The following is a 25619-nucleotide window of genomic DNA, read 5'->3' as shown; positions in this document are numbered from 1 at the left end:
GACGAGGTGTAAATATTTTCACTTAGAGCTGCGAAAGTCGTCCCGAGAAATCCCGGTGACATCTGAATTGGGGTTTTGACTGAACAGCCACCGGTTGTCTCAGCGTCACATTGCAGACGGCTCCCTTTGACGTCCGATGTCGTCAGAGGCGGATGCTGTCCAACGTCATTTAGCGTCGTCATCTTTCCGGTGAAATATTTTCTTTTGTGTTGATTCTGCGAATGGAACTTCTGCAAAAATATGTGTCTTCCGTGTTGGTTGAAGCTGTTACCATGTCGTGACAGATAGTCTGTTAAAAGATCAACGTCCTCGACCGACTGCTTCTGTCAGAAGAAGTCAACTGTTCCCAACCAAAAACAACCGACAGGAGCTAGGAGGCGGGTCTTAGTGCTGTCAATCCACCTCGTGTACATGCCGCTGAACTACTGCATATCCACCGTCACTGTCTAACTGGCCTTAGCATTTGTGGCAGGCTACGTTGTGGTGAACAAGTTGTCGCAGTGTAGGAGTGGCTCTGATTGGTGATTTCTGACTGAGTGGTGCATTTCTGAGGTTAGCGCAGGGCGCAAGGCAAGAAGAACTTGATTTTCACATATTAGATCTTTCAAAATGTGTAAGAATAAAGACCACATTTTTTTCCTAAGAGTTACTTATCGCAGCTTTGACCCGGGAGATTCTTGTCAAACATTTTACAGGAATGAGAAGTAAGAGGTACAGTATGTTCCAAAGACAGTTCAGGGTTGATTGGGATAAAAACATTTTAATCCCAATCAACCTTTAAACATCTTAAGCAAGATGACGTTTCACAGATAATCAGCGAAGCCAAAGGACAGCCTGTGCACACATGGCTCCCACATGGCTGATGAACCACATGCACCATGTGACGAGACACACTGGCAATTAGCATGCTGTCTGTCTGCACAGACATTACCGAATTGTTACAAAGCTCAGCCTTTCAATCATCCGTTACAAGTGAAGCCCTGTTCGCCGACCTCTACCTCTGTGGGATTATACTGCAAAGCAGTCTTTGTGTTGGCACCATTTTGAAAACTCTTCATTAAGTGGCTGGTCCTTTCAGTTGGATGAGTGGGCTTTCACTGTCTCCTGAGTATTGTTTCGCCGTCCAGGCTGCATTTTGGCTGTTTCTGTACTCCTGGAGACTCACTGGATGCACAAATATTAGCACCCTGTCATCCATTGTCTGGCTGCTATAGCGCTGCAGTGACATATAACATAGGGGTTCCTAGTTCAGGGCATCAAAAGAATGATGATTCATTATTAAGAAAAACTTATCTGTTATATACCGTATGAGAGATTTGGAAATGCCAGGACAGTACTTGTCCTTTGCCACAGCGGCTTGCCTTGCAGTCTCTGCTAATTCGGCCCAAACAGGTTCAGTCCGGTTGAGGTCAAGACTCCGTCCAGGTCGGTTAAGTTCCTCCACAGGAAAGTCACTTATAAAGTCACTCATCCATGTCATGACGGACTTTGCAATATGCTCTAGTCCTGCTGGAGCTGGAAGAGTCAAACTGTGAGTTGGATTCATACCACTGTTCCAAATACCCTTGTATTTACAACACAAAATTTTCTTCTCACTGAAACTATAGGGCCGCCAGACAAACAGCGAAATATGATGAATAATGACAACGAATCGATATCAATAGATTTCAATAGATGGGATCAATATCATTAGGTGATGCGTCTGAAAGAAGTTTCAATAATTTCACTGAACTCCAATCCAGAACCACACAGCATTCTGGGGGATGTAGGAAGAGGAAAGCCTTTCGCTGCTCATTCACAGGGTGGCATCGACTGACTCGCTCTCTCATGAGTTACCTAGCAACAGCCGATTAAAGTTTCACCACCATAATTGCTTAAAATGAAAAAAAGAAAAAGAAATGCCACCAGTTGGTCGGGATTTGAAGAACTTAAGACGAAACTGATTAATATCAAACAACGGACATAAAACACTAATATCGTGACACATTTTTCAGCCGGATCGTCCAGCCTCTCGACTCTTCCACCAAACTTTCCACTTGACAAAATGGAGGCAGAACAATACTGCTCTCCTGGCAACCACCGAAACTCAAACAAGCTCATTGGATTCATTGGGCTGGGGATGTGTAATTTGGTACTTCAGAGAACATGCCTCCCATTGTTTGTAATCCCGTAGCTGTTTGCTTTATGCCGCCGCATCCATCGAGCTGATGAAGTGAGGCTTTTGATGCTGCTTTCCAGGCACTGGAAAAGCATTCAATGAAGCTCCACGTGCGCCGATGTGGAGCTAATCTGTCGGCCTCGTGAGGTCTGGAGGTCTGGATTTACTGACTGCCGCAAGTTGGCAAACTCTCCACAGAACATCTGAATGCATCACTCTGTGTGTGCCGCTCTGGAAAGTGACCCATTCTTTCAGAAATGTTTGGCGAAGCCGACTCCATTGCGGGCTGATAATTCAGACGTCAAAACCAGAAAGGAGGATGGAAAAGAATGGAAGTCAGTGGTACACATTATTATTCTTGCACTTCCCTTTTGAGGGCACATCCCGCTTCAGAACTTGCTGTGTTTTGTTTGATTAACAGTGATTAACTACATGAAAAACAATTAAAATCTTTTCTTTTTTTTTTCAAATATTATTCCATCCGGTCGACAAGCTCTCTAATGAGATCTCCATTTCTGCTGCCACATGAAAGCAATGCGTAGCAGAAATTAAAAAAAAAAAAATTATTATCTGCTTTGTTTCGACTAAATATAGACACCAACAGATCGCGCCGAAATGACTAAAAATGACAGAAAAGGGCCTCATGCTGGAACTCGGCGAGAACAGCTCCCATTTCTGTGCACAACAAAAGTACACAGAAAAGGGAAAACACTGGCGGTGTGAAACCAGCTCCCCGCGGTGGGAGAGAGTCCATCTGTTTGTGGCTCCAGCAAGATGAAATGAAACTTTGATGACTTTTTCCAGGAAACTGGGCCACTGCAGAAAGACGCCATGGAAGCAAATCTCGTGTAAATAAAAAGGCATTAAGGTCTGCTGGGTAACACTTATGGCACACCTCTAATATCAACGCTCTTGTAGCGTGCGCTCATTGTGCGTTTAACGCTGCAAAGCCTTTGTGTGGGATGACAAACGATATCTCAGAGAAAGCCCAAACTGCACTGCAGCACACATTTACACAAAGCTGCAAATTCGAAAGAAAAAAAAATGTATCCGAGTTTGTGTGGGTGTGTGTGTATGCGTGCGTGTGCTGTGTGTGTGTTTTGTGTCGCTCACACTCCTTGTTATCAGAAAACCCCAGATGGAAGAACAATATGTGCTGGAAAATGACAGTATGTACAGCATGCCTGCAGATTATTGTCTTTTCATCCGTGCTGCAGTGATGTTCAGAATGTTGTCATCAACATAGTTTGGGTTGGAGATGAAAAGACTTCAAGGGTAGAAGTGTGTTTCTGCATGAAGCTCAACATGATAAATCTGTGCTTTTCTTCTGCTCTTGCTCAGCTTTCCTCTCTCTAGCACAGCGTGCCGCATGCATGTATTCATGCTGGAGGTGCACCCGTTTATCAGTCCCTTTTTGCCCATTTCCTTTCTGAAAAGCAGTGACGTCCAAAAGTATCTTTAAACTAAACAACGTCCACTTTTAAGTGAAACAAACTCACAGTCCTTTTATTATACACAGTTCTTGCACAAGACTTGTGCAAACGTCTCACAAGTCTTGTTCAATCGATTGTCCTAAAAAGGGCAGATTATGGCACCAAAAGATCTGGGACACACCCAAGAGGAACATCGTAACTCTAGTCGAGCTACGTCTCAGGTTGGTGAATCTCTTTGACTGGAATAGCAAAAGTTGTACCGTCTGAAAAATGATGCCTTTACGGTTTCGTTCAAGGGTTTCCCACAAGTGTTAAGCACAAAGGCAGTGCATGAAAGATGTCTTAGTTCCAGTCAGTAGGGACTAAGACAAACAATTGTTTTCACTTCTGTTAATTGAATTGTAAATATATTCAATCTGACTGAGCTTGAATTACTTCAATGGCAGACAACAATAGGCAAAGATTCAGTTTCCAACTGCGCAAAGCTGGTACATACAAAGCGCAAGACCTGTGCAGAAAGAAGATTAAGAGAGGAGTTTGGAGACCCTATCCCTGTGAAATAGAGGGTTTATTACCATGTAAATTCCCCCTCTAGTTGCACCTGACTCTGCTGAGACATCCAATTTCCAGGTGTAGGAGTCTGCTGACATATTTCGCGTCACGGTCTCGGTTGAGCTCTCGCTTACTGAGCATCTGTCCCCCTTTTCCCCCTGTGCAAGCCAGGTGCTTTGCAGTCTTGTGTAAAGCCTTCAGTTAATCCTCTTTTTTTTTAAGTCAGAAATCAGGTATTCCAGCTGGCCCTACTGTCTGTTCTTGCCAGGACTTCGGTCATCACTGCCGGCATCCGGCCTAACCCCCGGGGGGCCTGTTTCACCAGTCCCTGGCCCAGCTCCTGGAGAGATGCCTGTTCCTTTTGCATCTTCTGCCTGTTCCTTTTGCATCTTCTGCCTGCTGTTGCAACCCCCAGAGGGAGTTTTCCCATCCCATTGGTGGACAGAGTTTATCCTCATAGCTGGTCTTGTCAGTTTTGGCTCGGCCTCACGACCGCCTTCCAGACATGTCACGTCTGCATGCCCAGCCGTCACATAGGTCTTACATTCGGTGGCCAATTCCTATCCTGTGCAAAATCTCTGAATTCCCAGATTTTTCTTCTCATCATATCAATTCCTCAAATTGTACCGCTGCTTCAGTTGATGTTTTCGCAAACTCCCAGGAGTCTACTCGGTGATAAGTGATGCAATCTTGCGAGCCGAGGATGATTATTTGAGCAAGACTTGATATCCATAATCCAAACAGAAGACTTTTTCAGACTTTTGTGCATCAGCTACCGAAAGGAATCTTTTGCTCTTCCTCCGCCACAGTTCGTGTGATCACATCGTGACATTTTCTCCTCGTTTTTTTTTTTTTTTTTTTTTCTCAGCAACATCATTCTGTTTGAGCTGAAAACAGTTCAAAATGCCAAGGCAAGGCACCATGCGAATGTGGCCTCAGGCTGGCTTTAAACGCTCAGGTTCCCGGTGTCGCCTTATTTAAAGTATGCACTCGCACAGCTGTCGCACACTTTGAAGAAAGGAGTCCAGAAAGTATTAAAACGGCAAGCATGTTTTATGACAGTTTCTAAATGAGAATGGTTTGAAACACACACACACACACACACACACACATTTCTTCACACACGCGCGCCGTTTCATATAGTTCAAGTCAGATTAGGAGGAAAGTGAGGCCACTTTGATTACAGCAGTATAAAATGAACCACTTCAAAACAAATTCACCTCATTTTGGTTCCAGGTGAAGAGTCAGCTTTGGTTTTGAGAAATAAAAAGTTAGTCTCATGTGAAATTTGCAACACTAAATGGCATTTTGTGAAATGTACTGAGCAGAGGTTGTTTTTTTCCCCCTTTGTGTTTTTGTAAACTGTAAACTTGTGGTTTCTCAGTCAATGGTTAATCCTCACAATCCAAGTAGAAATAGTTTTTTTTTTTAACCATTAAAAGGTATATCAAGGTGGGTCCAATTCCTGGCAGGGAGGCTTTGCTTGTTCTCCCTGTCCTCTCTGGTTTCTCCGACTTCCTCACACGGTTTGAAAAGTTGTTGGGAAACAAGTTGCTCAAGACACCGTATCAATCAGCTGATCAACTGTCTGTTAGTCCGTCAATATAATTTACAACCTGAAAAGCGTTGTACGACGTTAGACGATGCTCGTGCAGAAACCGAGAGTTTCCTCCATTCCTGGCAGAGCGAGATGGCACGGAGATCACACGGATCAACCAATGTGTCTTCACATAGACGCCTGGATGTTGCCCTGTTGGCATCATTCTGTGTCACATGTTCACTTCAACACAATTTCTGAGAAGGTTTCATATTTGTTTAATGAAGACGTTGTTTCTAGGAGTCGGGGACGGGTTACTGCTCACCATGAGGTGGAAGCTGGGGGTCAAAAGGGCGTTTTCGATGACAGCGCCATACAGTGGCCCGGCATGACAACTACAGCTGACGTTAGCTGTGTGTTGTGTGTCGTCTAAATGTGAAATTATTTCCCCAGCCCACATCCAAACATGTGGGCAGTTTCCAGGCACAAGTTTCTTGTGAACTTAGCTTCAGCGATGAGCAGGGGTTGAACACAAGGAAACAGTGACATCCAGAACACATTGACCGGCGCCACAACAAACAGCTTTGAACCTGCAGTTTGTCGTGTGTAAGACCTTAATTGACTTCTGACAGGAAGAAATGAGGGGCATTCATAGGTTTCCTAAACATGGCGCTAAAATAAAAAATCCTAAAATATCATTTTGTTCCTAAATGTTCCATATTATTCTCTCTCATCTGTTGGATGCGTCATTATTAACCAACAATGAGAACGAAATCACGGCTTTGTCTCTTTTCTCAATCCAACCGTGTTTAAGTGAGCTGCAGAACGATTCGTCGCCTAATCCGTAGGACGAGTTGCTACATCACCTTCCCTAAACCCTACAAAGACACATCTCCACCAGCCTACCATTACTACTGAATTGCTTCTCCTATATGACCTAAATATAGAACCGTACCTGAGCCTGGCCCCAACTCAGGCCATTAAAGCTGAAAACTGCAGACACACAGAGATTTCTCCATGAAAACCTCCTGCATCCAAATCTCCTTCCGGTGCCTCCTGACAGCCTTTGCTCCCCGCTGAACCAGTTCTAAAGAGCGGGAGCGCAGCAATAACATCATGCCACAAAGATCACTTGTCCCAGGTGGCGATGACACTCATTTGCAGACACGTGGAGCCACCATGTGCCGTGAGACGCCCAACGCTTGCGCATGCAGGCAATTCGTGTCTGGCAGAACCAGCCACCAATTGCTTTTCTCTCCCTCTCCCCCCTCCTTCTTGCACCTTACAAAAGCTGCGTGTAAACTGTCTGGTGACTTGTTTGCCGAAACACATACATGTGCGGATGCGAGGCGAGATCTCTGCGGATAAAATAGGTCACATTTAGCAGCTGTTCAACGACTACAAACCGCATGCGTATGCAGCCGTAACTTCCGGCAGCAGACCGCCGGCTACAAACTGCATAGACTATCAAGCAAATCTCTCCAGAGTGTGCTCCAAAGGAAAGAAACTCTGTGTTGAAATTATTGCTAAAGCGAATGTGACAGCCTGGCAAAGGCTATCTAAAAATGTCTTGTTGTTAAAGGAGAACGAATGATCTGCGTTTTACTGCCGAATGGCCACAAATGTAAATGAAATATCGGCACAGACAGGCCAAATCGTTTAAAAAAACAAAGATGAAAAAGATGAGTCCTTCTTTCAAGAGGTGTTGACTGAGTCCAATTCATTCAGCTTCAGTGCAGTGGAAATAGGACATGGGTGTTGCTATTTTTCAACAGATACTTGGCCCCGTAAGAAGGTGTGTGTGCGTGTGTGTGTGTGTGTGTGTGTGTGTGTGTGTGTGTGTGTGTGTAGTGGTGCTATCACTGAATTACTGTTAGCTGACACAGCAATATAATGTGATGGTTCGGTACATAAAAGGGGTGTGAAAATGAATTTGCTCCGGTTTCACACCAACAACCAAAATTTAAGATCAGACAAGGATATCCTGAGTAAATAAAATGCTCAATGCCGAGACAATGATTTGAATCATGATGGTGAACATAAGCTAAGCCCCTCATGTTAAATCATAAATCAGACGATTACCTGTGATTCACTACAGATGGTGGGTTAGTTGTTTTAGCAATAGCCAGATTTGATTACTGCCAGACCGCAGGAATAAAGAAATCTCTTAAATAGAAATCATTTGAATTACTTGGAAAAAGTAGAACATTTTGTAAAAACTACAAAGTTTCATTATTAGAACATCACATAGACAGAATGTCTCAGATTTTCCAAGACAAATCCGTGTTAAAATTCGGTCAGAGAAACTGTGGCGTGACCTCAAGTGAGGACGAAAAAGAAAATAGCGATTCTGTAGAAAACCCAAAAAAAAATGGCAGCACATTATCTGTGGCAGATCTTGATCAGAAATCATAAATATTGTTTAAGAAAAGGTCGTGTGACCTTTTACGGTTCCACACAAGTTATTTGGGTGGAATCAGGGCAAAGCTGGACCCTTGGATTGCAAAGGCTGCAGTGAAAAAAAAACGACCGCCTCCACCTTCACGAGCCGAATACCTGACGTTGCTCTGGTGACCTTAAAATAAATGATTCATTGACGTAGTAGCGGGCTGTTCACTTCACACCTTTCATCCCAATCCATATGCGCTACGCGAAACTGGGAGGTGTCTTGGGAGACATACATACGTCAGTGACATGACGGATCTGCTCTTTTCCTATTCACTTTTAGGCCTGTGCCAAACACTTGATGCATGCTAGCACAATGCGGCACATTCGCTCCTTTTGTTTGTCTGAGAGTCAGCAGAAAGAGCCAAGCTGCTGCAAAAAGGAACAAAACTAAAATGTGCGCGTCAGAGAAACAACCTCAGGTCCGTGCGCTGCTTGCTAGCCCATGTTGGGTCCTGGCATTACCATTTCATCCCCCTCCTTTTGAATGCCAAGACCCTCTGGAGATGGTTTCATTTACCACCCCCCAAAGAAACCGGGGGCAGGGAAAAAAAAATCTACAAAGTAGTACAGGGAGAAGGAGATCCAGGGTAACTCGCTTTCTTCTTGTGATCTGGTTTAGCTTTGACAAGCTTTCTTGAGTATGAGTCGTACAAAAGAAAATGTAAATGTAAATTGTTCGGAGGATTACTGGCACCAAAGTGTAAAGTCATGTGAAAGTGTAGAGACTCTCATTCAACTTCTATAAAAGACGTTTGTAGGAGGTAGAGGTGATTGGCTGCACATAAACCCTCCCCCTAGCTCTGATTGGTTGTTTTTAGTTAGCGCTGGGAGCAGACACAGAATCTCAATTTTTTTCACAGATTATCTGGAAAGAAAAAGATTCAGATAATCTGTGATTATCATACTATCACAGATTATCAAGTTTTCATTTTTTTTTTATAAAAGTTACATACTACAGGTTTAAACCTTCTACTGCCCAGCAAGAACCTTTCACACATTAATGTCAATTTTTAAAAAGCTTGGTGCATATACTGCAGCTATGACTCTTTCTGGAATTATTTCTCCATTTCCATGAAGTGTATTTATGTCCAAAAACATTAAGAACAAACTAGCTAGGTTTTTTTTTTTTTTGCTTTTTTTTTTTTTTTTTTTTTTGCACATGGACGTTGTTGCACATTCAGAACACATGCAGCCATCGACTGCTGCAGAGACGCGACTTAATGAGACCGGCAGGTGAAAAGAACAAATTATGATGCAAGTGTCCAGAAAAAGAGATACTTAGCATCCTACAGGCTTCATGTGTGATAGATGAGCAGGGCGAGACCAGAAGGTTGAGCCAAACAAATTGATACTCTCTCCTTGATGTTTAATAGTACTTTTTTTTTTTTTTTTTAAAGTATGTATTACATTAAATTTACACGTCTTTTTCCAAGGACTTTGAGGTTGAAACTTTTCTGCTGAACCAAAAATAGACCTCTGGGTGCATCATGTGAAATAATTGGAGCTGCCGGCAGCTCGCTCGAGCCCGTGTTTTCACTCATCTCTGACGTTAATCATAGAGGAGACAGGAGCGCCGTCAGGACTGGGAAAGGATCCAGCAGCGACTCTCTCTGAGAAAGGCCCTCATAGACCCAGCTGTGCTAGCGCGCTGATCTAGCTCCTTTGAGCCCAAAATTGATCAAAAAGCACAACAAATAAATAGTTTCAATGGTTTAATCACATCTTTCCTGGTATGTTTCCAAGCAAGCTGCGAGCGCCGCGGCATCTGAGCTATTAGTAACGGAGAACGGTTTCTGAGGAGAGTTTCCAGAGCATCAGAATCAGCCACATTGCTAGAGGGATGACTTCTTAATTAGAATTTTTTTTGGGACCTATATTAGTCCTTGTGGGAAGGAAAGGAGCAGTTTTACAAACAAAAAAAACAAAAAATTGGTTAAATAAGAGTTTCTATTTTAGTACTTTAACGCCAGTGGTGGTGAGCTGTTTTTTCTTTTTTAAAGGACCATACCGTATGGTCAGTTGTCCAGGGCGGCATTTGAAGGGGAGCGCATGCTTCAGTCAACTAAAACATGTAACGCATTTATTTTTTTTACATAGCAAGTTATAAAAGTAATGAGTAAATTCTTCAATAAAAAATAAATAAATAAAAAGACATTGTTGCATTTGCATTTACTTTTGGTGACACAACATGCATAAAATTAGAGCAAAACAAACCAAATTTTAACACGAGACGTTTTCATTCGATTAGATCTTATGACGCAGAAAGAATAGAATTGGGCTCAAAGGTGTATTGCTTTACTGCGTATTCTTGTTTCAAGTAATTGAGAAACTAATTACTTTTGAAATCAAATCTATAAAGTAACTGGAATACTTTCTCTGGGAATTAATCAGTAATCAGTAACTAGTTACTATTTCCAAGTAGCTTGACCAGCACCGTTTACTGCATTAATCATATGTAACCTTAAGCAGCATAACTCTGCTGTCGTCTACCATCATGAACTGACCTAACAGGAAGTGATAACCTGCGCGCCTCCATTTTCCGGGCGTGCATGAAGCACATGAAGCTTAAACGGCTGTTATTCAAGTGCATCAGAGCACCTTTTCAAGACACAGTCGCCACATTACGATCAACAAATGCAGCAGAGTGTTGTGTTCCAGTAATTACTGTGTACACTGTGTTTTTTTTATTTTTTTATGAAGGCCAGACTTTATTAGGGGGAACAAATTAGATTATCCATAACAGCATTAAACCTGATCATCATGTCATAGTTGCAAATGTGTTCGTCCATGTTGTTTATGAGTTATGCCTCGGATTATTCTCAGTGGTGACGCTTTTATTTTTCTTCTTCTTCTTGCTGTGCCTGTAGTCCAAAGGGAAATGTGGAGGGACCTTGCGAAGGATGTTTGGTCAGCCATGAATATGCCGAAGACAGAAATCAGAATGCTCTGAGGCTTAAAGCTGCATTATGTAATTTCAATAAACTATATGTTTGTTTTTTTTTTTTACATATTTGTCCAAACTTTTACCATTTTATGACAGTTCGGAGTGAACCAGATACTCTGTGGGGGAAAAACATTAAAAATCAAGCTCCTCTGCCGCTTTCCTGTAGTCCTACAGCCATCTGCAGAAATACACCTCTCCCAGTCTGGAAGCAACCAATCAGAGCGCAGGTGAGCTGAAGGCGGAAAAACAATTTGCTGTGACATAAAAACTATCATCAACGGAGGTCACTAATGCTAAGGCTAGTTAGCATTGGTGGAACTAGCATTGGTGGAACTGCAGCCTAGCAGACAGCAAGATGGAGCCTGTGAGTAACAAGTACATGAACATCATTAGCAATAATTAGAACCACCAAACTAATAGTTACGATGCCTGTAATCAATTTTAGATCATTTTAAAATAAGTAAAAAGTGATTCTCCTCAAACATTTTCCAGTCGCTGGGTGTGTCGGCGTCAAAACTAACAATCTTACTGTAAACAGCACTGAAGGGAGATATTCAGGACAGCAAGTCAGTTTTGAAGAGAAAAACTGACTCCAATTCATTATTTTAAATAAGTTGTATTAATTGGGCTTTAAGATCACCATCATTTGTTAGTGTTCCATGGAAACGTGCAATTTAGCACCACTTCGGCCTCAAACCGTCTTAGTGCTGCCCTCTTTGGTTTAAGGCCTGAAACTGCCGGCCTTAAACCAAATTTTCCTATTGGTCAGAAATGATACGGATCCTCAGGATGGTTCCTGCGGATCGATTGGTGCGTTCACGTTTTGAAAAAAGTGGCTGGAAGTTGTTGTTTGCTTTTATGTCCATTTTAGTTCCGCCTTAAGCAGCTTAGAAAAAATAATAATAAAATGAACATCTTTTTATTTCTTATTTTAATGTAACACAGGCGTTCAGAAAAAGACTGTAAAATTGTGAGAAAACATAAAAACACATGAGCTCAGAGGTTTTGGGTTGGCTCTGTGATAATAGATGTTGTTTAAGTTTGCAGATACTCTAATCTATAAACATGATTTTTTTTAAAAACAGACTGTTATTAACTCTGTTGTAGAGTTAATAACAGTGGTATAGAGCAGTACATTTTTAACAAATAATTATCTTTAGTAAAAAAAAGAAGAAAAAAAATAGACCTGATCATCAGAAATAATAACTGACAAATCTGACATTAAAATGCAACATTTAAAGCTGTATTGTGAAATAATTGCCAGCGTAGATTGTTGTGTTGTTCAGATATTAGGATTTCAGCCAAATGTTTTTACCCTCAGTATTTAATGAACGCTCAATCGCAATTTTCAGACACACATCCTCCTCCGCAGAGGATCAAATGTATCAAACAAATGTTGCCACTTTATTTCAAACAACTACTTCTTTTAAAAAAAAGAAGTAAAGGTCATGACCTTGTGCACCACTCAAAGTTTGCCAGGTCCAACATTTTGAAATGAAACAATCTGCCCCTGGCCAATCCTTGGGGGGGTAATTTCTGTTTGTCCTTGTTGGCAATCACTTTCTTTTCAAAATTGTAAGCCTTTCTCTCTGTTTTTGTTGGAGTCTTCTGAAGGTTTTTCTGCTGTACAGCCAGAAACTGTGGCACACTTTAGCTCTGCAAACTTAACCCTGGTGGGGTTTTTTTCCCCCTCAAAATAAATAAATGAATAGATAAATAAATACCTGTGCTCAATGCCGATTACTCCAGAAATCCCACTGACAAACAAGAACGCAATGATCAAATTGAAATGTTGCTGATCAGTGTTTTGACCTTTTCAAAGAATACCAATAAAAAAATAAAAACAACACAACAATAAAGAATCACTTGTTTGAAATACTAAAAAAAAAAGTAAGTAAGTCGTGGAGCCCTTTTCTGGGAATTGCACAGGAGCGTTGTTCATTGAAGCCCCAGTTTCAGCTGCTAATTTGAAAATAGCTCAGAAAACCAGGTTCAAAGGTGCATCAAATGTTTGGTGACCTTTTTCTCAAGAATGTCAGTCTTTTCAAAGGAAGGCAGGCATGACGAGGACAGTAATAATCGTTCCAGAACTGTACTATCCCACTTTCAGGGTCACTGAAGGTACTTCATTATTGCCAGCCTCTGGTAAAATTAGCCCGAAGGTCATCTAGAAAACATTGACAATGCCTGGAAAATTATAAAAAATTTAATCAAAATGTCCCTCAGAAATTATTCTCTCGTGTTCAGGCTTGGTGCCATGAATTTTCTGCTCTAACTATTTACAAAAACACCATAAATATGTATTTTCCAGACCCGTAGTGCCATTTAATAGCACAATTAAGAAACTATGTTAACGTCAGTCATTATAAAAATCCTCTATAGATCAGACGAGAAATTAGAATTTCAAATCAACATCTTGGAATTGGGCCTCTGTCTCTTTGAAAACTCCTGCTCTTTCTCAAACGTTGCCTTCAGGAAGTCGTCGCAACATGGTTCCCCTATTAAAAATGAGAAGTATCTCATATAACGAGCTCCGCAGATGCTCAGCTCCACCAAGTGTTAGCTAATTGCTGTGGGCTAGTCTGAAGGAGCAGAGGGAGTTGCGGGGCAGGGCTGCTCCTTCTGGAGGAATCTTGATCATGGGAGATTAAAACAAAATTTGCAAATATGCATGGAACAACCAAAACAACACTCCACGTATGATTGTATGACGAAATAACACAATGTCAAGCTCAAAAAAAGTACATTTTAGATCATATTACCCCTTCAAAAAAAAACGTTCGTTTACAGGGCAAACATCCTTCAATCTTTAGACTGACACAGCAATATTGCTGGTGTTTAAATAGTCGAGTTACTGTAGATTCAGTTCTTTGCTTAGTTTGTGAAGAAGAACAAAATTGCCTTGGTGACGAAAGAAATGACTCTGAGGCACAGTGTCCCGAGTGGAAACTAGGCCATACGGCGAGGCATATTCATGTGATTTTGCCAAAAACACAAAAAGTCACAGAAAGGTTGTTCTTTTCCTGAGAATGCAACACAAGCGTTTCACTGCGCCGCGCCCAAATGCATGAGATGAAAGCAGTTCCTGTATTATTTATATATATATATATATATATATATATATATATATATATATTATATATATATATATATATATATATATATATATATAAACAAATACAAATCTAATTTATAGTATTTACATTTACTGGGCCAGGCAGAAAAAACAGAAAAGACAAGGGAAGGGAACAAAAATAGCAATCTCATCCTTCACAAGTGGAGGGTTAATGTCTCTAACCCAGTTCCAGCTGACTCCAGCTATAAGTCCCAAATGCATTTGCAGGTGTGAGGATTACCAGGGCTTTACCCAAAACAACTTTAAAAACTTATTTTGTGTGCATCAGTGTGATTACTAATTAACGGGGCGATAAAATAATTTAATGGGAAAAGAAAAAAAAAAAGAAAAACAGAACAAGTTAAGTCGTATATCTGTTGTGTGCAAGCGACAGAGGGGATGCAAACAGGGGCTCAGGAAGCAGCCAGGAGGATGTACTAGGAAGTGGGATTAACGGCTTAGCCGGCTCTGTTGGGCTAATCGTGAAGGTTTTTGGGGCCCTGAAGTTGGCTCCGTTCAAAACGCGGCAATATACGCTGAACTCCTCACCTGCTCCGGAGCGGTTTCTGTTCCGAGTGGCGGGTTACGTTGCGAGCGACTCCAGAGATTCGCGGGCATGCACGCCTAGCGGCATTTGTTGTTTTCGCCCAACGGAGCTAATTTTTATTCATTTCAAAAAAAATTTTCCACAACTTTCTGAAGAGACATTTTCAGCCCATCAAGCGGATGGCGAAACGCAAAAATGTATACCTTGCTCCAGACCGGGCCTCAAACGTTTTGAAAGGAACGGAAAAATTAAAAGTCATTGATGCGGTTGTGACAGTTGTCGCTGGTTTTAGTTTTTACAGAAATGGACGCTCTTGTGGACAAGGACCCACCGTGTATTGGGTTTGTTTTATTAAACTGTGCAACAGAGGAATGTTTTCATAATCTTCTAAAATATCCAAACAGCAAAGAGTGGTTTGGGACTGCTAAAATTCTGCCACGGCGGAATAAATACAGAAATCACATTAATATTCAGTTGCATTTGGGTTTAGTGTGTTTTTTTTTTTTTTAACAGACTCGCACTTATTCAGTGTAAACGTGTACATAAATACACAAGCCCAGAAATGCTGGATGGAGACCAGAAGTCTGGGCCAGAATTGATCTGGCCCAGAGAATGCAACACAAGCTACATTATGTAACTTTTACAAAAAATATGTTCTCACGACTGTCACCATGTCGTGGAAGAATATAAGACAAGTAATCTGAGAAAAGATTGAGTTCCTCTTCCTACCTAAGATGCTATAGAAATTTGAAAAAAAAAAAAAATAAATCGCATGACTCCTGTTCAAAAACAACCAATCACAGACAGGAAGAGGGTCTTGGCACTGTCAATCATCCCAGTGTACGCTTCAAAATGTGCTAGTGCTGGAGAAGCAAGTTACCATTCAAGAACATTTCTTTATCTGCTGCCGTCGACGCTGACTAGCATTAGCATTCACCTCAGGCTATGTTGTGGTGAATCAGCAGAAGTGTAGCACAGAGAAAGGCAAAGGGCGTGAGAAGCGTGTACTTTAAGAGTGATTAACAGCGCTAATACCCTCCTCCTGGTTCTGCTTGGTCGTTTCCGACTGAGCTGTACGTTTCTGTAATAGCACTGAGAAAAGGCAGAGGAGCTTGATTTTTGTTTCAGATTATTTGTCTCACACAGCAGCTTTCCTGTCTGCACGATGTGAGCGAGGGAAACTGAAGTCAAATTTCTTGTCTGTGTGCACAACCCAGGCCAAAACAGCTGAATATTATTCTGCCAACAATAGAAAAGCTAAATATTATCTTTTTCCAGGGCTCAGGATAAAAAGGAACAAGACTTAAATACTCCTAACACTGTTGTTAGAGCCCATTATATCCTATTTACATTATCAGCAAAGTTAATTATTTGCTAATCAATCCGCAGAGGGAAGATAATGGAAGAACTCCACACTGTTTACTCAAAAATAGCTGAGCGGTGAGAGAACACGATTTCGAGACATTATGTTCCAGTCTTTGCCACATTACTCTGAAGTATTTTTACATCCTTTCTGTCATTGTAAAGTGCGTTGATGTCCGGGCGTCACAAAATCACATTTCGAAACGCAGCTCGACCGCGTCGCAGTGAATCTCTTTTGTTTAGACGTCCTGCGTGTCCAACCGCGTCCGGGTGACAGGCTCCGAAGCCCACAGAGCTTTTCGACTGGCGCGCGCCGCCGCGGACACCATTAGCTGTCAATTGCTGTAACTGATTTTCCAACTTCATTTCATGCATCATGCTAAATTATGAAGCCGCATCGGTAATAACCATTATTCGCTGTAATGACCATGAGAAAAGCTGCTGTGGAAGTTGAGGGAACTGGGGTGGGTTTGGTGGGGTGGGTTGTTAATTTCTCAGTCGGTGATGGGTGGTATCGACGCGTCGTCGCTGTGGGAGGAGGGGCATCCACGGCCGGCGTGAGTCGCTCTGGTCACCTACTGCCTCTTTACCGCTGCTGAGGAGGAGGAGAAAAAAGAAAAACAACAGACTCCTCCTAGGGGCCTTGTGTTTTGTGTGAGTGCTGTGGAATTTTAAAAAGTGGATCCGTTACTTTAAAAAATAAATAAATAAATACAAACACCAGATTAGATGTTCAGTTGTAAGAAAGAAACTCGTTTCCATCTTGGCCCAGATCAAGATCATGTTGTGCCAGAATGTCCGCATTCAATGAATACGTCCTAAATTGGAAGTAATGCTGAACATCTTCTCACATTGATGTAATTTCGCAGCTGAACTGCTTCGGGTTGATTGATACAATAAAATTAAAGTACACAACCTGAAGGTTTTATTTATGTGGCTCTAAAGTCTAGAGGGCCACATAAAATCTTATGGCAGGATCAGATTTAGTTTGCTTTAAGTTTCCAAAGATTTTCTGAGCCCCTCTTTAGATTACAATAAACCCCGCCCCCCCAAAAAGAAAAAGAAAACCAACTGGGCACACGCATTATTCAACCAGACATAAACCTATAAACATATTTCATTTTCAAATTCCAGTGAAGTTGATTTCACACTTCAGGTAGCAACAAAACACACTACAATTTGCAGTGAAACACGTTCGTGTAACAGGTTTTTTTTTTTCAGCCATCCATAGTCCATATCATTTCCCCGGCCATCCCTCCTGCAATGGCACTGCGCTCCCATGAGGGGGCGCGCCCCACACTTTGGGAACCACTGCTCTAAGGTATTTAGGGCAACATTTTCAAAATAAACAAAGGTAAAACACAATCTGGGTGATTTTACTTTTTAGAAAAAAAAGAGGAAAAACTGCTGCTAAACGCATATACTGACCATCACAGTTACAACGTCATCTATTGCAATTGATTATCATTTTAATACATGCAGATCTTTAAAAAGTATGTGAAGGGGTCGTCATTATGCGTACAAGTACTCCATGATATTTATTGACATTGTTGACTTGTGTTTTCTTCGTTGGCTTGGGGTAAACTGTGCCCAACCCAACAACAACAACAACAAAAAAGCATACCCTAAGACCTTTAAAATAGTCTTTATTCAAGACTGAACACCCAATAACATAACATTTATTTACTTGCATAGTTTTTATGCAGTTATATGTCTTAGACTAATTTTACCTAAAGTCAATAAACTACATTTCATATAGGATTAACAAACAGTATGGCCAAAGCACAGTTTTTTGTACCAATCCTACTTTTCTACTCTTTCTTCACATCTTGCAGGGCAGAAGACGTCAGCCATGTTCATGTGGGGAAGCTGGCAGGATTGTATGACCTTAATGCGTCATTGTGTGTCCTAATAAAGTTCTGAGAACTCGGACCTCTGGACTCCTGTCTGTTCTGCCTGACCTGAGAATCTAAACAGCATAACATTTTGGGCCCCACAGGTTCAACCTTTCACTGCAGGAGTCTCAGACTCCAGTCCTTAAGGGCCACTCTCCTGCAACGTTTAGGTGTCTCTCTGCTTCAGCACACCTGGCTCCTATATTATCTCACTAGAAGAGCTCTGACTGCATGCTAGTGAAGCATTTCACCATTTAATTCCGATGTGGAAGACAAGGAACATATCTTGTTGCTGCTGTATTCTTGCTCTCCAGGATTGCAGTTTGAGACCTTCGCTTTACTGGATCTCTTGTTTAACAAGCTGGATCAAAGCTCCTTGCACGAGGTCTTGACCAGATGCTGATGTCCTTGGTGAACCACACCATCATCGATTCCATTTGTCTGCCCACTCTCCAACGCCTTCACCGTCCAGACTTAGCCCTCACAAGCCATCTGCCCTGTGTGGCTCTGGACCAGACTCCAACCAAGACTCTGCACAACTTGGACCTCTGCCTTCCACACGTCCCCATGTCTACGCCACTTCACTAGACCGCGACATCCGTCTCATTGTTTATTCTGCATATTGTCACCCGTGTCACGCATTTGTTCCAGAAGTCCTAGCCCCTAATCTATTGCACATCCCTTTTACAAATAAATCATTTTTCTTTTTTACCTCGAGTCCTCTGCAAGATTCTGCGAGAGAACTACCAACCCTATGTTCTTTGTAGTATATATTGACCGAGAAATCCTTTAATGCTTAAAAAAAAAAGAGAAGAACAATACAGTCTCCTCTGCTGCTATTCAGAGTCTTCCTATTATCATTGCAAATGTAATTCCAGCTCCTCGCTACAGCCGGCGAGAACACAAGTCGCCATGCTGCACCTGTATTTCAATATGCAGTGGGATCCAGCCAAAATTGGCTAAGTGCTAGGAAGGAATCCTAAATGAAACAGCAACAGCAGGTCCACCGGAGGTGGGGTAATTTGATTTATCTTTTATTATTTTCCCATCTCCTGGCGTTACCACAGTTTGCTCTTTTGAAATGGAAAATGTGATAAATATTGATGTCCCTTGCAAGAAACGCAGCCAGCCAGGCGCGAGGGTGCAGGTCTTAGGTGATCTATAGCGCTTTCCTGCTCCCATCAGAGAGAACCTGAAGGTGTGTGTGTGTGTGTGTAAACTGACCCCAGCTGCCAAAAGCCTGGCAATCAGAAGAGGCTTGGCTGTCTAAAAAGCTCTTGTCTTCTCACTCACTTCAGTTCTCGTGTCTCCTGTCAATCTGTCATTCCGAACTTCATGATCCTTTTGTTTTCTTGCTTCCATCACTGCTTTTAGCAACTGAGATCCCTCATTTCTTTCCTCCCAGCAATCCGTTTTCTCCTCAGAGACGAGAGAGGAAGACGAACAGCGACCGGCCGACGTGAGCCAACCCAAAACATCTGCGTCGACTTCGCCAGGCTGGTAAAGTGAAAACAAGTGGGAGGCAAACGTACTTGACCGAGTAAAATAAGTCAACTAAGGAACATACAAATGAAATAAACAGAAGCTCAGTAGTGGATTTGCAAGTTGAGGCGGATCTCTTGGGAACTGGTCAGAACTCCAGGAAACTATCGCCTCTCCAAAAATGGCTGCCAGAACAGGAAGTAAGCATCAAATAATGGAGCGACTTGAGTCCAACTGCGCTGCATCAGACGCTGTTGCAGGACATAAACTTAGCTCTGCACGCCCAACCGTCTGCATCCATGCATCCATGCTCTCGTTCTGGCCAAGCGGATCCGAGTCGCGCAGGTGGAGCGACGAGAACTTGTCTGGGATGGAAGCTGAAAATAACCAGCAGATCAATGCGCAGAAGCAGTGAACGGGAGGACAGTAAAACATCTCCCAGTTCTTTACCTGACTCCTTTCACTAACCCAAAGGCAGACACCCCCAGCCCCTCTCTCTCTATATATGTATATTTGTGTCCCACTTAAAATGGCCAGCTCAGCTCAGCTCAGTTTTGACGGTTCCCCTCCACATGATAGCGCGCGCTCTGCGTTCACCTGTCAATGTCTTATGACAAGTGAATTTGGGGTGCGGGGAGAGCAGGGAGGGAGGTTGGAGACTTACCAAGCGCCGTAACCGAGGAAATCCAAAGACTGCTCGTTTTCCATCCACGCCGTCCTGCTCATTAAATCCAATATGCTGGAGGAAGGATGGAAGATGCCATCAGAGATGCTGCCTCAAGAGGAGGAAGATGAGATTTCTCTAACGGATGTTAAGCGGGTGTTAAGAAAGGGGGTAAGTGTGCATAAGGACTGGAGGTGGGGGGGGGGAACCTGACATCCAGTCCACGGCCGTCTCCCGTCAGCGGCGGAGCCACGCGTGAACACGCGCTGGCACATGCGGTCTGCGCAGAGAACGAGCGAGCGAGGGAGGGAGGGAGAGACGGAGGGTGTGTCCAGGCTGAGAGACTGAGGAGGGAGAATGGAAAAGTGGGATGGAGACCGGAAGGGGGAAGGAGGAAAAAAAAGGAAGAGAGACAGAAAGGAGGAGGAGGAAAAGGAGGAGGAGGAAAAGGAGGAGGAGTTGATGGTGAGAGATGGAAAAAAGAGAGGGAGAGTCTATCCTTATTTTTCAATCGATCTAAATAAAAGTATCCCATATATATGTATGGATGGATGTATGGATGGATGTATGGATGGATGTATGGATGGATGGATGGATGGATGGATGGATGGATGGATGGATGGATGGATGGATGGATGGATGGATGGATGGATGGACATGCATTGAAGTGTTGAAACACATTTCTGCATTTTGTTTCAACTCCTCCACACCTAGAAGACAATGTGTTTATAACCCCCAAAGATTCTACCCTCATATATCAAAATTCACACAAACATATTTCTTTGACAAAATGTTTTCTTTTTTTTTTTGGCTCTCAGTAGATTGATAGGAAAGCGGGTTGTTATTTTAAAAATGGTCAAATTACCATTGATTTTAGGTTCTTTCGTCGTGTTTTTGTTTTTCAAAAGCCGAACTGAGTGGAAATGAGTGGCTATAACAAATTTCAAAGAAACTTTGCCGATCCTGTCAACAGAGCACAAGAAGAATAAAACTGACTGACTGATTTATATGATCTGGATCAGAACTGAAATCCCTCCTGACTCGGGAGAATTTTGCAAAAATCCACAAAGCCTGAATATTTAATGCTTGTGAAACATGTCTAGACAAACTGTGCCCACGTGCGCTGCGTAGTTTCTGGTCTATTCAAGTTTAAAGAAATTGTTTTGTTGAATGATCGACAACTCTTGGCAGTTGTTTATGACTGCGATCTGCATCTCAGAACATAAACCCTTAAAATAATGTAACTTTACCAGTTAAAATCTCTTTGAAAAGGCTTCAATGCGAGCTTAACTCTCTCTGATGACAAATCTCCGCACTTCCTCCCGTCAAATATATCCACTAAAGCTGAAGGATTTTATGAATATATTTAATATTTAATTGTGTTTACATAAAGCTGGGGTCATTCAGCCAATGAGAAATGTTTTGCATCCTCCAGTTTCGAAGCTAAGCTAAGGGGTGAATCCAAAAGAATATCATGATGGGGATATTTTCTGTTTCTTTTACCCCCAGGATGATGAGATGACAACTTTAATCTTTTGCTCTCTGCTCCAGCAATCACACATCTTCTGGATTTGTTTTTTTTTGTTTTTCCCAAAAAACTGCCGCACATATTGCAAATAATCTACACCGACGCATCCTTCGCACAGTGCAACGGGCATCCCTTTGCTGATATGACTCATTCCATATAAATCCTACACTGATGATTCATGCGCCAAACCGGCGTACAGTTGGAGGCCGGGGTTAAGAGTATGGGTGGCATAAGCGGTCAGGACGCCCCGCAGCGAAGAGCTTACAGACAGGATTAGGAATCTGTGGCGGCGGTGGGTGGAAGTCTCTGGTTATCGCTTCCCTCAGTGAAACCGTCAATGTCAGTCAGAGAGAGTCAGAGGTTGAACTTACAGGATGAACACTGCTGTCTTTTTATGCAAAAAAAAAAAAAAAGTTGATTAACAGAATGTGAAAGATTTACTGTTCCTGCAGAGGCGAAGTCAGAGTGGCGGCTGGGGATCCTTTAGTTTAAGGAGATTTTATGAAAATGACGTGGAAGCCGTTTCATGCGCGTGAGATGAGAAGTGGTTGCGATCCAGTTGAAGGTGGACACACCGTTGGAGCAATCGTCTTGTTTTTATTTCCGCACACCACAAATGATCACTAATTATTGCTCGTGTCACGGCACGTTCGGCGACAGAAAAAGATTAGGGCGACTGAAAACAACAGCAACAGATTTCTGGCTCATTGTGTTGATTTTGAAGTCTCTCTCACCATATTTATCGCTACTGATTTATTGTCCAGCTTTATTGTGTTCTAACCAAATGATTTGAACCAATTAGGCATATTTTTGTTGTTGTTGTTGGGTTGTTTATTTTTTAGTTTGAGAAGTAAATCCAGGAAGCAAAATCTTTGTTAGCCTGTTCGGTTTACGGTTTGTACTTCTGAATAACAGTGCAAAGTGAAAGCCAGCAGACATGGAGTCAATATTTACAGATCATCCTAAGCTGGGTTTATTGAATTCATCTCCGGCTCGGCATATATAACATGCCTTTACACCCACATGCAAGTTTTTTGTTTTTTTTCCCTTCTTTCTCTTTTGCCTTTACTGAAGTTTATGTAAACGGCAACATTACGAAAATATTGCACCGGAACTTTCTCCGTCGGAGGTAAACGGGCCCTCTTCTGCAGGCTTATGGGGAAAGGTTGTTCCTTGTATCCAATCATACTCAGTCATGAATTAATAAACAGCTCCTCTAGCCAAGTCCTGGCTTTTCTTCTTCTTCTTTTCCTTTTTTAACACGAGACAATCCCGGCTTTGACTGCAATCCGGGCATTTGCTCTCGTCCGTGTTTAGCATTTGCAGTGTTCTCCCCCGGGCGTAATGTGGGCACAAAATTGTCGCTCGGTGCATGACAGCTTTTTCCCTCCCCCCTAGAAACCGTTCTGACCCACCAGAAGTGTTCTGTCACTGAATTCCCAGTAGATCCTGGGAACCGTGGAACTAATGTGTGTGTGTGTGGGTGTGTGTGGGTGTGTGTGTGTGTGTGTGTGTTGGCAGAGAAAATGCGTTAACAGCTAAACAGAAAGTCAAAATGTTCCAAACACTGCATCTGTTGACATTAAAAAGTAATATTGGTAGCAGCTAATATATTGTGGCTGAAGTTATTTTTATTGAAGATTATCCTCAGGCGGCCCTAACCAGCTCCAGGTTTCTCAGAGGGAAGAAAGGCAGGTAGGACACAAGGGAGCGATAAGAGGACAAAATAACTAATTCAAGGAAGGTGGCTAGAAGAAAGAAAGTGTGGTACAAAGAATAAGAGAATATAGGAAAGAAAAAATGGGATGTAAAACAACAAGGAAGAGAGACAAAAGAGGGAAGTAGGAAGGTAGGGATCTACACAGATACTCTGCATCCAGCCATCCTTGCAATAATGGATGAGCAAATATTCTGCCTGAGACACAACAACAACAAAAAAAAACTTTGCAACTGTAATTGCAGCAAAATGTTGTTCCTGGGTGCTGATTACAACAAATGGCTCTTCGTTTGGATTATTATTGCCCAATAATTTATCAGCCTCCGTCCATTTCACCGATATGCACAACTTTGTCTTGTGATATGTATCTAGCGATATTAATTTGATTTTAAAACTTATTTTTGGCATTGAAACAACAACAGAAATGCCTCCTCCACCCCCAGTTTATCCACACATGACAGAAGATTTCACCGGTTTACTGCCGGGTGACATGAGAACAAGCCATGTTTCCGGCACCCGGCCCACCTCGGTGCCCCCGTGTCGGCGGACGCGGCTCCCCCTGCAGCCTCGTCTCATTAGCCTGACCTCTAACCCCAAAGTTTTAATAATCCACAGTATTATTACCTCTTGTGGCCCATGCATATTTATTAGGCCCTCATTATGCTATCAGTCAAAGTAATCATTATCCTGGGGCCCATTAGAGGGTGAGTTTTGGCCCCTTTTCACCACAGGGCTGTTTTCTGACAGACGCGGCCTGGATGAGCCTGGCAGCCGCCGATGCTTTGGGGGATTGAAGGGACCAAGGGAGGCACTTGGACCCTGCCTGCGCACTTTCACAAACAAGCAACACGTCTGGATAAATACGCGGCCAGAAGAGCACGACGTGCAGAAGATTCACGCGACTACTCGTGGCAGAAGGAGGACTGTTTTGGCGAAGGGAAGCCGGGTAGCAATGTTCCTTCTCGACCCACGAAGGCAGTTCATGCAAACCTGCTTCCTTTTCACTTCAATAACTGCAGCTTTTTTATGCACGTTCTGTTTTAAGACGACTTCTGAACACTTCTTTTGGCTGACTGAAAGTCAAAGACAGGACGTTTGTTGTTCCTTTGTTGTGAGCGTCTGTTCATAATATTTGCATTTTTATTACTGTGTGATTAATTTCCCTCGGCTGGCCGTGCAACAGTTGGGCAAGTCGCTCTGCATAATGTTACATTAAGCAAAGGGGCCACAAGGCAACACTGCGGGTTGTGCGATTGAGATTAGGACCTCATTTACTTTTTAAATGGTGCTTTGTAAAAACATCCAAAAAGGTACATTTTTCTGTGCACACTTTGTCACTTTACAACCTCAAACTGTGAAATTTCTGCAAAACAGATTCTCCAAACATTTCACAGTAATGCTAAAACGTGCAGAAAAAATCTGACCATTTTTTTTGTTTTCTTCTGTCTTTTTTTCCCCCACTGAAGTATCTGTGGAACCAGAGGTTGATCACAACAGGGAACATTAGAGAAAAGGAAAATAGCAATAAAAATCAGAGAAAAAAAAGCATCCAAACCCACATGAGCTGAAAACAATAAAATTTCTGTTTGCGTTTTATCCATTTTAATGTGTGCCTGCTCTTGTTGTTTGTTTTATGATTTTGTTTTGTTTTGTTGTTGGTGTTAGTGCTCTTCTCTGGTTGGTTATGTGTTATTTTGCAGAGCAATACCTGTTTGTTAGTCCGATGTTTGTTCTGTATGGACCAAATGATGAATTAACAGTAAAAACATCAGACCAGCCACACTGACTGTAATTTCGTATGGAAAAATAACTTACTTTGAGCTGGCTGAAAAACACAGCAGCCTCACCTTACCTGAAGTGCGCTGCAGTCGCGGCGTGCCTTCAGAATAGGGATTGATTCTGTTGTTAATTTGCTCCGGAATATGAAGGTTTTGTCAGGAAAGCTCTCGAGGGTAATTCCGTCCTCACAAAAGAGAGGCTGATTAAATGAAAAGTGGCAGTCTCGCACACAAAAGGTACATTGTGCATGCGGCGACACAGCGCTGGTATTATGGCTGTTTTAGGGCTTTAACCTTCACTTCCAACACCAAGGTTGTCATCTCCACCTACCACAGCGAAGAGGAGCCAAGTTGATGGGCCTCTGAATTTTAATGTACATGGATCATCAAAAGAAAGCGCGAAGACTAAAGCTGCTCTGGCAGATTCACGGCATTGTGTACTTTGTTTTGTTGAGCAAC

General features: G+C 42.4%; 1 protein-coding gene across 2 annotated transcripts in view; it reads right to left on the bottom strand.

Moving 5' to 3' along the window:
* lingo1a (leucine rich repeat and Ig domain containing 1a) overlaps window positions 1-20466 on the bottom strand; it is a 135396-nt gene extending 114930 nt beyond the window's left edge. For both annotated transcript variants that reach the window (XM_055031324.1, XM_055031314.1), the window contains exon 1: window positions 20138-20466. The gene's annotated coding sequence lies outside the window, so the exon portion shown is untranslated. The remainder of the gene's footprint in view (window positions 1-20137) is intronic.
* Between the last annotated feature and the right edge of the window lie 5153 nt (window positions 20467-25619).

This window comes from Poeciliopsis prolifica, unplaced genomic scaffold, assembly GCF_027474105.1.
Source record: "Poeciliopsis prolifica strain line A6 unplaced genomic scaffold, Auburn_PproV2 SCAFFOLD001, whole genome shotgun sequence".
Taxonomy (NCBI): domain Eukaryota; kingdom Metazoa; phylum Chordata; class Actinopteri; order Cyprinodontiformes; family Poeciliidae; genus Poeciliopsis; species Poeciliopsis prolifica.
The sequence above is the reverse complement of the archived record's forward strand: the minus strand, read 5'-3'. Positions and strand labels throughout refer to the sequence as shown.